The 10,254-nt window shown below is 36.3% G+C and overlaps 1 protein-coding gene across 1 annotated transcript in view; it reads left to right on the forward strand.

Annotated features, from left to right (window-relative positions):
- MFSD8 (major facilitator superfamily domain containing 8) overlaps positions 1-8,826 on the forward strand; it is a 253,501-nt gene extending 244,675 nt beyond the window's left edge. Inside the window, exon 13 of the transcript XR_014175872.1 lies at positions 8,815-8,826. The gene's annotated coding sequence lies outside the window, so the exon portion shown is untranslated. The remainder of the gene's footprint in view (positions 1-8,814) is intronic.
- The last annotated feature ends 1,428 nt before the right edge of the window (positions 8,827-10,254 follow it).

Raw genomic sequence — 10,254 nt, forward strand, 5'->3', positions numbered from 1 at the left:
CTGGAGACACCATTTCTCTCTCTCCAAAATCTGTCTGTCCCTCCCCTCAGCACTATCTATCACAAAGCAAATTGATAGTTTTTTTCAAATGGGAAAACAGTGGCATGCAGAGTGATGGATCAATAAACAAATCAATTGGCCCGGGAAGGGATGTCACTGGCTGTACCAAGATAATGAGAACTGTTTATGTTAAAGAAAGAAGAGAAATGGAATGGACAGGAAAACACTCTGAGCTCTAATCCTCACTAATTAACTCAATTCCTGCAGGACCTAACTTTTCTTTTTTTTCTTTTTGGCTATGTTTACAATGGACGTTTGGTAAAAAGGGGAAAAAAATAGCTTCCTTGGAGGTAAAAATAAGTGCTTTGAATAAAACCAGGGAAACAACAAATCTTTTGAAACTCTCTCAGAGTAAACAGAAAGAAAAAGTAGTGGTGGAGATAATAGGAAAGGAGGCCAGATAAATTATCCCAAAGAAATTAATACCTTGAATATTTTTGATTGTCTCTTTATCCCATGCTTTTCTTTAAGGTTGTAGTTGTGTTTTCTTCTGCCTTGTCAAGGAATGTTGGCCTCAAAGAGCTAATTCCAATGCAACTACACACACACACACACCAGTTTGATTGACTTCTTTGTGAGTTCCTCAAACTCCACTCTGCCACACATTCTGGGAGCAATTAGGGATTATTTTATTCATTGATAGGCCACACTGAGTGTGAGGAGAAAGAGTGCAGGGAATCCACCAACTGCTGCTCTGAAACAATCTCACATTTCAGTGAGACACAACGTCCAGTCTCATTGCTGAGGCGCAGTAAAGCTCAGGCATGGGGCAGAATAATTTATATCAGCATATTTTTCTGCCAACACAAGCATAGGAAGAAAGCACCTTGAAGTGACTATCTGGATGAACCCTTAGCCTCTGATTTTGAAAATGTGTGCTTGAAGTAAATCCTCTTGAGTTCACAGTTGATCTTACTGCCAAGAGATTTTGCATAAGACTGCAGCTTAAACTGAATCATTCTTATTCATTTGAACCTTTAACCCTAAGTAGCTGTATTTCTTTATTGGTACTTTTGCTGCTCTTCTTACAAAAATATTCTACTCTTTTTGATATGTACTATTGCAGCAAATCCTTTTATGTTAAGTGTTGTTGAACTGTTTTGCTTATTTTCTTTTTTAAAAAAATCTGGTTTCTTTACTGTCTTGTTAAGAATTAAAAGTGTTCATACTAATCAATAAACCGATGGTTAATACCAGGCAGATTTGTGCTAGAAAAAAGAGATGGAACTAAAGTCTGCTAGAATAAAGTGGGATAAGGCCATAGAGTTATGATGCTTTACTTTGCTTCATGAAGCATTTATGGCTGTGGACAAAGTTGAAAGAAAATCTCACTAAAATTGCTGGAGTTATTCCTTTACTGAAAGTGGTTTTCTGGAAGAAAGCTGACAGCTGGAAGGTAACAATGAAAATTTGGAGCTATGAATCTTAACATTCATGGTTGAGTATTTTTGTGGAAAGAACAAAAGCCAGGTTACACCATGTGTTCCCCCAAAAGCATGAGAGCAAACTCTGCATTTGAAAAGAGAGGATTTCTCCAAAGGAATGTACAAATACAGATGTCTGGCTCAGTTGAAACTTGATTTGGCCTTGTGTTAAAATATGGTGTTAATCAAGGGTGTCTTAAAAATGGAGATGAGTGCTGCAGCTGCCTCTTGGGCCTGCCAAATGGTGGCCAGACATTAAAGAGGTCTTAACCAATTAGCAGAGTTCCCTGTCTGGAGGGTGTGGCTGGACTTTAGCCCCACACCTCCTCAGCCAAGATTCAAGAGGAAACCCTCATGGTTCAAAAGCATAACTTTTACCAAGAAAGCCAGGAAAGATTCCCCCTCTGGCTGAACCTGTCGGAAATGTGCTACATTTGCCACAGCTGCATCTTTCCTGCATTTCTGTGGCCGTTGTTAGTGTTCTCCATAAGGAATGGGAGAGAAATTTGCACGTAAATATGTGTCACATTTGGCAACAGGTTTAGCAGAGCAGTAGTCTGTCTGTTTCCACTAAATAATTTGCCAGAGTGTTTAAGGAGTACCTTTCCAAAGTTTCAGTTTAAAAGACATATTATATAAATTAGGGTGCATTGAAAAAACAATATGGTGTTGCTTTAATTAGTTACCCATTGATGGAAAGAAAAATAATATTGGGCATGAGAGTTTGCACACAGAGAACCATTCAATCTTTCTCTTATAAGAAGTGATTATCAGTTCTGATCAAACAAATAGATTTTCTAGGGAGTTTTAGAATAGTGACATTCAATATATTTTTAAGCTTTTTCTTCACTATTTTACTTAGCAGATATTTGCCAATGGATCGAAGAGAGCTGGAAAATGAGCCCCAGTCTTCAATAAGAATTTTCCCTTAGACCGAATAATTCAATTTAAATGTTTTATAGCACTGTAAATTACATTGCAGCTTACTGAAAAATTTAATCAGACCCTTTCTCAGTAAAACTATGAGCTGTGATGTCATAGAATGTTTTCCTTCACTAATTTCCGACTCACAGATGGCCACCCTAGGTCTGAAAGAGGAATTTAGAAATATTTATATTTAAGAATGAAGCAAGCTTAGGACAGCAAAGCATCAACGAAGATTGAAACAAAAAGAATTATGGACAGTCTACAGCCTGCATGCTGCATCCTATTCAAAGCCTATTTTTATCCTTCCTTCAGAATCCCTTCTGAAATTTCATCACTCAAATTCAACAGCGAATTATAGATTTTGGAATGTTGCTGTTTAGTTATTTAATAGCTGCAATAGGATCAGAGGTGCTATTCAGCAGGTTCTGATCAGTTCTGGAAATTTTGAGTAGTTAGGACAACCGATAAATACCACCTCTGGCTGGCTCCGCTCTCATATATTCTCTGCCTCCCAAGTCCCAGATGATCAGGAGGAATTGGGGATTTTGCAGTAACCTTCCCCTGGAGTGGGGTGGGAATGGAGATTTTACAGTATCCTTCCCCTGCCATGCCCACCAAGCCACGGCCACCAAGGCCACACCCACAGAATCGGTAGTACATTTTTTTGAATCCCACCACTGAATAGGATGCACAAGATAATGGAAAAACATTATGGGATTAAGTATGTATGTAAATGCACAATGTCTAGTTCTGAGGGATCCATAGGAAGAATCAAATGGGAGAAAAATTGGTTCTAATTTTCTGATTATGCATGTCACTTTGGTGCTGTTGACTACTCACCACCCACGGAGGCCCTTGGCTGAATGGCCATGCTCAACTACTTATCACATAGCTAAATATTTGGCTGGGTGTTTGTATAAATATGTATAAATGTGTGGCTGGGTGTGTGAAAACTCCAGTACTGATAATATAGAATTTATACAGTATTACTGATACATTTGCTTCTAACAGTGACTTGGGCAGCTTTCATTAACTGAAATATCTTACTATTTATTAAAGAAACAGTCTGAATGTCACCGTTGCATGTACAGGATACATGCATGAAGTCACATGCAATATTTTGATTGAGTTTTTTTTAAATCATGTAAATGAACCTTTTAAAATGTTTTCTTTCAAATTTTTAGTTTGGCTTGTTAAACTTAGGTAAGATACAGTTGAATATGCTGGAAATAATTTATGGTTTTATGAAATATTACTGAAATTGACATATATTTCATACAGTAAACCACCTTGAAAAGACTTAGATTTGAAAGAAATAAACTAGATAAATTAAACACTTAACTGTTTGGATGGTTGTATTCATAAGCAGCGATAACAAGCCACTGATCTGGCAAGATCTTATTAATTAGACTCTCTGTGTACTGTGTGCAGTCATGTGTGCACATATGTGTATAATTAAAAACTAAACTACAAATGTCAAATGATCTATATGATTTCCCCTTACAATCCTTGATGTTTCCAAAATAGTATAACAAAATGTTTTTTTTCCTATTGTCGCTTTCCAGGAACATCAGCTCAGAGCCAATAGGATTAATTTGTGTTTATCCAACTCCCATCAGCTGCAAATATTCTTGCTACAGTGTCATACATTCTGGCTGAGATATTAGTTTAAACAAATAGACTCCACATGCTAAGGAAACAGACTTCCACAGATTATCATGACATAGGAATCTTGTGTTCAGAAATATCTGCTATGCTGTGTAGCTACCATCTGCATAATGCCATGTAGCAAAGGACTCTCAAGCGCTCCTTTCCTCTTTAAGATTAATGTAAAGATATTATGCAGCTTGTTCAGGAAAGACCTTTTCGTTTATTCAGTTCTTCAGAGGGAAGACAAAGTTGTTTCCTTAAGAGTGTACTTAATGTCTCATCCAAGTGACATTGCAATTATTAGGCCAAAGGAAATGTGTATAATATATGTGAGAGATACTGGTACATTCATTGACTTGTTAAACTGGCTTAATTATCACAGTTTACCATCATAAGAACTGGATATAAGAAACCTGTTTATATTATTTTCTGCCAGTATTTTCTCTTCTGTTTTTCCTCACAACATTACCAATGGAATATTTAGCTAGCAAAGAGATGGTGAACCTCTGTAAGTTTTGGAGAGCCAAAATCAGAAGTGAACATTGTGCAGGTTTTCAGAAGCTGCATCTTTCAAAATATATTGCAAAAACACCCCCACAGATCTATAAGTCTATAATAAATGCATTATATATATATATATATATATATATATATATATATATATATATATATATATATATATATATATATATATATATATATATATATATATATATATATATATATATATATATATATATATATATATATACACACACACACACACACATACATACATACATACATACATACATACATACATACATACATACATACATACAGTAGTGGCCAAATTGTGGAAACCCTTTGGGAGAAAAGTGTATTTTTGAGGTTTGATGGCTAATAATACCACTTTGTTTTGGAGTAGTACATTAAAATTATATATCAATGGAAAGATAATTTAATCAAGAATATAATGCAATAATTTTTATGAAGGATTTGCTCTTAGAATAGCAGTTGTAAAGAAGAAAAGTGAAACAAATAGAAAAGTGAGATATATAAAAGTTATCAACATAGAAAAAATGAGATATACAAAAATTATCACCATGTCAATTAATACTTAGTTGGGTAACCTTTAGCATGAATTATGGCCTTACAACATCTTCCCAAGGAATCTTTTAGTTCTGCAGATTGAATGATTGCTTCTATTAACTGGGATTTATTGCTGGGTCATTTCTGTCATAACTTTTCATAGAATGCAGGTAATTGAATAAACTTTGTTGCATTACATTCTTGACTAAATTATCTTTCCATTGCTATAGAATTTTAAGGCACTATTTCAAAAAGACGTGATGTTATTAACCATCAAACCTCAAAAATACACTCTCCCCACAAAGGTTTCCACAATTTTGTCCACTTCTGTACATGCATATACAGTTACTGTTGACTCCTGGTGACTGCCTGGACAAATCCCTTTTCTTGGAAAGCTTTCAGAACTGATTTGCCATTATCTTCTTCCCATGACTGAGGGAATGATTGATCCAAAGTAACCAGCTGGTGTTGTGGCTAAGATGGAACTAGAACTCATGTTCTCTCGCCTGAGGTAGTAAAATATTACCTGGATTACCAGTAAGGAGCAGCTGTATTCCAGAGAATGAGGAGTTAGCAAAGTTTAGATAGTGTAGGGGTCTGCAACCTTAAACACTCAAAGAGCCATTTGGACCCATTTCCCACAGAAAATATCGGGAGCCACAAAATCCATTTGACATCTAAATGACGATAGCACTGCATATATCAATTTTTACCTTTATGTTATTTTTTTTTAAAAAAATACAGTGTGTTGCATTTATGAAATCAATGAACTGCTACAAAAAACCCAAATTTTTATTTCTGCACGCAACAAAAACATTTTGAACTCCGAAAAAAAAAAGACACTGGCTTGAAGGTTACTTTCAAATAAAATACTCAATGTCTATTTGTGTCTTCCTCATATTTATGAAATAAAAAGCCAAAATGCCATGTGCAGTATCTCTAGCTGGGTCTCAATGCTTGGCAGACTGCAGCAGGAAATGGTGGTGGCTACTTCCCGCCTTGTTGGTGCTGGACACACCTTGGTTGCTTAGGGAGACGTACAACCTGCTCTCCACCCAAGACACTGGCCCAACCTGCACTACGGCTGATGTCGCTACTGTTGCCAGGGGAGAGTGGGGCAGGGTCTCATTGTGGCTCCGTGTCATAATGTGCTCCAGGAAGGGACCTCGTCTCCCCCATTGTGAAGTGTGCTAAATTTCACTGTGCTGAGCAAAGCGCTGCAAGCGCAGCAGGCAGGCCATGAAGGCGGAAACAGCAGCGGTGTCAGCTGCTGGCGGGTCGGGTCAGTGTCTTGGGTAGGAGAGCAGGTTGTGCATCTCCCGAGTGACTGAGGTGCACCCAGCACCAACAAGGGCTAGAAGAAGCACTCACGAGACCCAGCAAGAAATGAGGTGCTAGAGAATCAGCCCCAGACACTTCTGTTTGCCACAGTGCTTCCTAGATGTGGTTTACAGCTGAGTCCGAAGCAGCAGGAGGCAAGAGCTGCCTTGAATGCAAATGTACCGTGAGGAAAGTAGAATGCTGTTGCTGCGCAAAGGCAAATACAGGGGTGCTTCGCTCCCGCACTAAGGCTCCAGCCATCGGAATGCTATTATTACTGTTTGATTTGCTTATTCTAATTAAATTTACTTATTTACTTATTAAAATAGTGAGAAAAAGGACAGATAGTGTTATAGTTTACACGAGGAATCTGACAAAATTTAGTAAAGAGTGATGTCAACTCACATTGATAAGTCAAGTAAAATCAAACCATTATTGTGGTCATACACCAGCATAAGATATAATCAAGAAAGTATTGTGATTTCAATAATAACACTAAGTTTATAAATGATTAAAATATAAAAAGCTAAAAGCTGAGCATCCCTAAAACTGAACCCTATTACTTTTATATTAAGACAATCAACTCTCTATATAAAATTCTTAATATTAGCTATTTTTTAAAGGGGACATATACTCAGATATATGTATCTGTAAACAAAAAACCACCAGCATCTTCTAAAAATCGTGTATGAGATTTATAATTTCTTCTCCATGTGTCTCACATACTACATATGGGACAGATGTAATTCTTTGAAGTTGGGAGGATGAATTTGGAATGGTTTCAAAATGTATTTAGATTTGACAGCTAGATCTCAACAATGAACCAATGAATTTTGCTTATTAGAAATTCTTTTTTTTAACATTTCAGATAATTCTTTTTTCATCTCCTACCATATTTACTAAATCTGTAGCAGCAGTAGTGATTGTTTGGGGTGAAGGCAACTGTAGTGATTATTCCTAAAATTATCCTGGAATACATTTATCAAGGCTTTCTTATTTTCCTTTGACTATTTCCCAGAAAGTTTTGTGTTAACAGCATCCAGTAATGTTAATTTTGGATTGATTTTAATGAACTGGATTTCATTTCATAGATTTGATAATCGTTAAACACAAATCAATTCGTTCTTGTCTTTCCCATTTTTGCTACATTCAAGAAAAAGAATACATGTAGCATTCCTAATGATTCTAATTATATTTAATGAGCTAATAGACAAATATTAATAGGACTATTTTTATTATTACATGTTTGCTATTTGCCTGGAGGTCCAAGATTCCCTATCCCTCAACCCTTGATATTTTCTGCAGCTCAAAATAGTAGATTAAAATAACAATAAACAAAAACAAATAGACAAGAAGCAATACCAAATGATTGGTATTTAATTCTTAATAAAATACATCCCATCTGCTCAATATCAATAAAACATATTGTTTTTTTTAGCATCGTTCCACATGATTACAAGGTCTGATTGCTTTTGCATTGCACTTGCATTGTTCTTATAGTGAAGTTACCAATGTATAAAATAGCAATGTTAGCTTTGTTCATCAGCCAACTTCTGATGAAGGGCTGCACTCTAGTAAGAGAAAAGGTGATTGGCTCCAGGTCAGCCATCCTGGTTTTGTGCCTGATGGAGGATGAGAATCTAAGTCTCCCTGTTCCTACCCCATCCCACAACCTTAACTACTCTACTATGCTACACTGGCTTCCATTAATGAAATATGTAGCTATGTCACATTAAAAAGAAGAAAATAAAAACCTATGTAGATTGAAATAAAAGTTTATCATATAAAAAGGAAAAATGTTTTGACCTAAGAATATTTTACAGTGAACTACTCCTTGGTGAGTTTCTTTTCCTTCATGAATTGTCTTATGAAGTTGCTACCTTATAATTTTTTTCCCTTGTACTTCCAATCCAGAAGACGCTTTTCTTCCAGAAAACTGTACAAAATGCCATCAGAATCTATAGGCAACTAAAATCTGCAGTGTTGATGTTGTTAGTTGCAAAGTTGTGTCCAACCCATCGCGACCCCATGGAAAACGTTCGTCCAGGCCTTCCTGTACTCTACCATCCTCTGGAGTCCATTTAAGGTCACGCCTACTGCTTTAGTGACTCCTTCCAGCCACCTCATTCTCTGTCATCCCTTTCTTCTTTTGCCCTCAATCTTTCCTGGCATTAGGCTCTTCTCCAGTGAGTACTCCCTTCTCATTAAGGTGGCCAGTATTTGAAAAATCTGCAATAAGCTTGCACATTCTTTAAAAATATTTTTGCAAAAGAGCTTTGGATTTTATTTTATGAGGACAGCATCTCTCTGTTACTCATCTAAATAGCTATTTTTTTTTGAGAGACAGAGACTTTCACACAAGCCTAAATAATGCTGCTGCATGCATGTAACCCTTCACACGGGAGCCTGAAAAAAAAGACAAAGTAATTTACTGAATGTACAACAGTGTTACATTTGCATTTGTATGAGTTATGAAGCATTTCTTTTGAATAACATTTTAAACGGTGCATGCACAGAATCAAAATGAAGATGGCAGCACCTATGGCAGGCCGAGTTACTACCTACTCGTCTGAACCGGTCCAAACCGGTAGGAACCCACCTCTGGTATAGTTGTCCCCTAGTACTCAACGTACACAGAATTTTCAGAATGAAAATATCATTCTGTTGGCAGCGCCATAGGTGCTGCCATCTTCATTTTGATTCTGTGGATGCACAGAACAATCTTCATTGCAAAAAATGTATTTTTTTCCTTTTCTAACCTTGTGCTCATGCACAGACCTTTTTAGGTGCAAATGCGCATGTGTGCAGTGTGTGCATTTGGTGTGCGTGCGAGCGAAGCAATCACGCACACGCAAACATGTTTGTGCACTGAACCAGCAGTAATGCCAGCAGCAACCTATCCCTGAACTAAATTATATTTCTATAATGCCATTAGGAGAGATATAATGGGTATATAAATATAACTTCCCCAGGTAGCTAATGTCTGCTTGAACGTAAGTATTGATCTTTTTGTTAACATCTGCAACATGTATTTAGCTCTCCAAAGCCACTGCAATATGTTTATAAATCACAATGGCTGGGTTCACGCCACATGATAAACTGCAAACAGGCAAAACTCCCTCCCCCCACTTTTTAAAAGCAGCCAAAAAGATAAAATTTGGCTGATCCTTATACATTAAAAAGGTTACTTAAAAGTTCTGGATTTATGGAAGAGCTGATAGAACTGTGCAAGGAAGGCAGGATTCATAATGCAGGCAAGATGGTTTTTCAGACTTGATTTATGTTCATTTTTTAATAAAAGGGAAAGTTTGTGTTTATCAAGTATTTCCAAAGCCTCTACCAGTCCTTCTTTCAAAAATATATAACATACATTATTAGTGAAGATATAAATGTAAATCACCATTGATTTTAAAATCTAAAGCAGTCAGAACAGTTATTGCTTCACTAGGTGGAGTTTCCATATAATTCTTAGCATTGCATAACACCTGGATTTTTGTATCAAATATCAACTGATGATTAGTGTAATTTCAATCTTTAAAAGATACAAAGACTCATAAGCTTCAAATTCTTTCACTATGAACTAGATTCAGGGTTTATAGCTTGCCAGTGAACCCAATTAACTTATAAATGAACCAGTATGTTTTTCAATTATTATTTGTTTTGCTGCTATATCATGGTGATATTTTCCCTAGTCTTTCCTTTTTCTAATTTATTTTTACACCTTTTTTTTCATGACACATTTTTCTTCCTTCCACACTATCAGACTTCAGAAAAGGGACAGATTCTCTTTCCAAGGTCCTAA

Source organism: Natrix helvetica (assembly GCF_964273705.1).
Source record: "Natrix helvetica genome assembly, chromosome: 7".
Taxonomy (NCBI): Eukaryota; Metazoa; Chordata; class Lepidosauria; order Squamata; family Natricidae; genus Natrix; species Natrix helvetica.